The sequence below is a fragment of the Lipotes vexillifer genome, unplaced genomic scaffold (assembly GCF_000442215.2).
Source record: "Lipotes vexillifer unplaced genomic scaffold, Lipotes_vexillifer_v1.1 scaffold611, whole genome shotgun sequence".
Classification (NCBI taxonomy): Eukaryota; Metazoa; Chordata; class Mammalia; order Artiodactyla; family Lipotidae; genus Lipotes; species Lipotes vexillifer.
The window spans coordinates 463,209-468,189 of record NW_006785619.1 but is presented as its reverse complement, the minus strand read 5'-3'; the positions used below and the strand labels follow the sequence as shown (position 1 = coordinate 468,189).

General features: G+C 55.6%; 1 protein-coding gene across 1 annotated transcript in view; it reads right to left on the bottom strand.

Moving 5' to 3' along the window:
• Positions 1-543, bottom strand: part of BCL6B (BCL6B transcription repressor) — a 4,505-nt gene extending 3,962 nt beyond the window's left edge. Inside the window, exon 1 of the mRNA XM_007457732.1 lies at positions 495-543. The gene's annotated coding sequence lies outside the window, so the exon portion shown is untranslated. The remainder of the gene's footprint in view (positions 1-494) is intronic.
• Positions 544-4,981: the final 4,438 nt, after the last annotated feature.

The following is a 4,981-nucleotide window of genomic DNA, read 5'->3' as shown; positions in this document are numbered from 1 at the left end:
GCCGCAGTTTGCCTCTTCCTGCTGAGGTGCAGCTAGAGCCAAGCCCCCGGCCCCGGCTCACGCAGCCTCACTTAATTCATCTTGTTCTTTCTACCCTCAACCACAGCATCGCTCGCTTTCCTCCTCTAGATTCCACAGCGCTTGGAGCGAGTTGAAGGTTCCCACACCGCGGCGTCGATGGCAAGTGTGAGGAATCCGGCCCGCAGCGCCCTTACTTAGACTCCCAGTGCCCTTCCAGCACCCCCATTTCCCCTCTGCCCCACCGCGCGCCTGTTCTCAGGAGTCCGATCCTGCCTGGAGACTCCAGATGACCCGTGGTCCACACCCCTCCAAATCCCAATCGAAGCTCCCTTCCCCGAATCACGAAAGTCCATTCTCTAGTCCCGGATCCCTAGTTTAGCTCAATTTCTGGGCCTCGGTCTTCTTACCATCAACAAGCCCCAACCCTCTTAGGGGGACCCAGGAGTCTGGCTCCCTCAGTCTCTGGTTCTTACCCCCGTCCTGCAGGGGCTTCAGCTTTCTTCTCAAGGGGGGCGGGGTCTCTCTCCCCTCTTGGCCTCGGCTCCTTTATCTGGCCGGGATGTCGGGGGCGGGGGTGGAGGTGGGGTGAACGCCTGGGTCTGTATCCTTCCTTCCTCCCTCGCTCTCCAGATGGCGAACCCGGGGCGGGGTCTCCGGCTTCAGGGCGGGACCTCAGAAACACTAGGTGGTCATAACGTAAGGGGTCTTGGGCCACTGAAAGTGGAACTGAGGATGGGACATTGGAATTGGGGTGGTTGGGGATATTGAGATTGGAAATATGGGTGACCTGGGTCGTCGGGGGGCCTGGGACAGCGACAATTGGTGTGTTGGCTTTAGGAAGGAACCTGTTACAGGAGAGTGAATACAGCAAAACTCCCCCTTCCAGTGTACGGTATTAAGGGAGATAAAGGGGAGCCCAAAGAGGAACTAGGTTTGGGGAGGTGATAGTGGGCTCCCGTGGGGTCTCAGACAGCGGGAGGGTGTGGTCATTCAACAGGCTCCTCTAGCGGGGCCTGCAAAAGAGGGGCTCTGACCGGGCGCGGTAGGGAGGGGGCGGATATGATTTCTAGTTCGTTTCCTTCCATTGTCCTGCGACCGGACGGCTCCGCCAGCTGCTTCCCCTCGAGGAGGTGGGGAAAGCCCCTGGTGGGGGCCGAGAGACGACGCTCAGGAGACCTAGGGTCCGGTCTTTCGCTCCCGACTCTCTTTTGAATCCTTTTAGGGATCCAGCGAGACAGACTCCCGCCCAAAGCCCTTTCGCCCTCCCCCAGTCCCAGATCTTTAGGGCCTCGGGCATCCGCCCGTCGGCTACGCTTGGAGGCTGGCGGGACGCCGGGGTCCAGCGCGGCAAGTAGGCAAAGCTCGGCAATGTTTGGCTCCTTCCACGAGGGGGCGGACGAGCACTAGCCTCGCCTCGCCCGTCTTCTCCACCCTGCTGGGGGTCCACTCAAACGGGGGCGCAGGATCGATTAGGTCTGAGCGGCTGAAACCTTCGTTCTCCCCCTCTTTGCTCTGGTTTATTTTGTCCAGGGGACTAGGGTTGGGCGGAGGGAGGGAGAGTTAGGCGATAGAGGGGACTTTGCTCCGAGGATGGGTTTCCTATCTGGGGTGAGAAATCCGCGGGCTTTGGGAACAAGGGAAATGAGTGGGACAAGAAGCGGGATCTGAGTCCTGGGAGCCCAGGGTTTCTATTCTTTTAAGCTAGATACTATTATCCGTCTTTAGAGGTGAATCTTTAGTGAACATTAATATGAAAGTTGGGTGCAGTGAACAGACAGAGGGGAAACAGGGAGGGTCTCAGGGTAAAAGAAGGGAGAGAGGGCAGGAGGGACTGATATCCCTGATCTGGAAGATAAGCACGGGTCACACCCTCGTATTTTGTTTGGGGAGACGTTGGCGGGGCAAGGTTCATTTGGAGAAGTGGGGCAAGAGCTGAGTTCAGCTGCAAAGCGGGACTTGCATTTGGGCTCAGGAGAGTCTACCGTTGCCCAGTAATGACTGACCATTATCCGTGGAGCTGCATATCGAGGCCTGGGGCCCTCCCCTTCAGATGTGAGGGTGTCTTTATTTGGGTGCAGGAAAGAACTGCTGAGAAACTGGGAATGGGGAACCACTGGGGATTCACGGTGGTGAGGTGGCTTTTGCAAATGAGGGTTACTTGGTCTCTGCCCAGTTGGAGGTGGGAGTTAGACTGGGGGCTCCCTTTGGTATCAGGATGGAGTTACTTGTGTGTTGTCTGGTCAATTTGTCAATTGTGGGGTGCATGTTTACTATGGGGTGTTGAGTTAGTTTGATTGTTTTGGGCCCTGAAGGCTGCATTCAGGGTTGAGGGCCAGTAGTAAGTCTGAGGTATGGAGCTGATTTTGAAGCTACATTAGTTCTAGGGATTCTGACACCCACAATTTGGAGTTTGTCATCTTGGACTATCAGGGGAACCTGCTAAGTGTTTTTCAGAGGTGGATGAGGATTTTGCTTTGGGGATTCATAGTCATCAGTGTATGTGGACAATCTGATTTCAAGTGGAGTAATCATGCTGGTTTGGGGTGCAGTCTGTTTTGGGGTGCCAGATAAGTTTTGAGGTTCAGATTATATTTGGAGGGACATTAAATTCGATTGGGGTTTTTTATTAGCTTGAGGTGGAACGTAATAGGAACCTGGGAGCAAGTTTGAAGGCCTTCTGTGGTTGTGGGTCCTTGCTGGGGAGCAAAGCTTTATATTTGAATGTTGTGCAAACTTACTTTGAGGAGGGGGATATTTCTGTGTATGCACTGAGAGCCAGGAGGCTTTTTCCAGGGGGAGAAACAAGATGAGGGCCCAGGGTAGGAGACTAAAGTTTTGGGGTGTCCTTATTTTGGGGTGTTTTGCCACTCTTTGGGTGCATTTGGTGTAACTGAGCGATGGATCATGAGGTGAGATTGATTTTAGGGTTCCCTTAATTTGGAGCACGATGCTGCTTTGGTATGTCCTTTGCTTATAGCTCCCGCTCACCCCAGATTCTAGAAGTCTCTTTAGTGAACCTCCAAATATTCCCAGGATTTGAAGGACGAAATTTGAAAAGGGAGTGTATCTCCCCTTATTTCTATGTGGCCTGGATAGATCTGAGGGAGAAAAGGTGGTTTCAGACTCTGAACCCCAATTTCTCAAGGGCACATACCTCGGTTTGGGGGCAAATGGGGGGGAAATGGAGTGTGTTGTGGTAAAGTGGACACCCCTGACTAGGGCAGTCTGTTGGAACTGTGCAAGGAGAGGTGGTAGTGAGGTACAAGGAGGGGAATCTTGTACCCTGATTTTCTAGGATAAGAGCCCCAAACAGAAAGCAGACAGAGGACTGGGAGTGTGGGTGAGATGGGGGGGTTCCCCACGGCAGCAGGGGCTGGGGGGGTAATCCAGGCCAGCTCTGCACACCCCGGTCCCTGCTCTCTTTGGCTCTCCTCCCCTCTCTCCCTCCCACCGCCCACCCCCCCAACCCAAGGAAAAAAACTGCCTGTGCAACAGCAATGGCAGATTCCAATCCTCCAGGCTTTCCTAAACCACCACGGAGACCAGCCAGGGGGGAGGGGAAGGGAGGATCGGGCTTTCCTGCTTTCCTAAGACTGGGGCTATGAGCTTGACCTCCTGGCCCCTAGCCCTTCGAGGAGTGCCCCCCTCCCCCGGCCTGGAAGCCAGGTGTCCTGGACCCTAGCCCCCGAGCGGGGGGGTGGGGGGGGGCTTGGAGAGACGGGGAGGAGGAAGGAGGGAGTGACTTCCAAAATTGGCATCGGGACAGAGCAGGGCTGGCGGGAGGCAGGTGAAAGACGGAATTTTCCTGAAAAAACGGGGGGATCTGAGGACCCCAAATTTGGGGAGCTAGTCCAGAACTGTCCAGCCAACATCCTAGATTTTTTTGGGATTTTTTGGGGCCCCCGGGACCCCTCTAGATGGGGTGAGGAATGTAGTGTTGGGGGAATCTGACTGGGGCATTGCAGCTGCCTCTCCCGCCGAGTTGGAGACGGATGGGCTGGGACGGGTTTGGGGGGGGGGTGTCCCCAATTCTGACTGGGAGTGGAGGAGCCCCCTCATGTGCTCTCTTGTGGGGGTCCCCCCTCCCTAGGGCACTCCCCACTCCCTGAGCCAGCCGAGAGGAAGGAGGCCAGCGATGCGACTGGGGCGGCTCCTTTCTCCTGCACCCCAAATGTGAGGGATGCACCCCAAATTTTGTTCCCTTCAAAATAGGGGACCAGGATCTCAGGGGAGAGTAGCTGAGGTAAGTGGGGAGGAAAGTGTCCCCTGTTTTCAGGAGAGACGTGGCGGTTGGGGGGGAGGTTTGGAGGTGCGTGCTGGGGTGGGGTTGGGCTTTGTCAGCCTTGAAACTGGGGGGATGATTGGAGAGGCTTTCTCTTACACCCCGAAACTGGAGTCCCCCAGATGGAAACCAAAGACAGGCCAGAGGGCCCCCCAACATCCCCAGCCGTTAGTATAGTGTTTGATTTCTGTTTCATCCCCACAAAGGCTCTGCCGAGGATGGGAGTTGGGGGCAGCTGTTCGGTTTGGGGGGTACGGGGGGTGGCGTAAGGAGCAGAAGGCCTTGGCAGGATTTGATGCTGGACAGATAGGGGTCTCGACCGAGGGGGTCCGGCATCCCCCGGGGCCTGAAAACTCTGCTTACACCACCATCTTAGATCTTTTTGATTGCTAAGAGTTTTGGGGGGTGTGTCGGAAGGTGGGGGTGGTAAAGGGTGGGATGGGAGGTAGCAGGATAACTTTTGGGTTTTAAGGGATATTATTTTGATTTGCGGAAGGGATCTTGGCCCTTGGATTTTGCTTTCTGGTGGGTGTTTTTTAAAAATCAAGTCCTGGACAGGAGAAAAAGGCTGAGGGAAGGCCTAGGGTGGGGGTGGGGAGAGGCATGTTTGTCTCAGCTTAAACGTGGCTTTCTGGGGTGGGCCTGCCTTCCTGGGCCTGGTGAAGGGGCTGGGGGGGG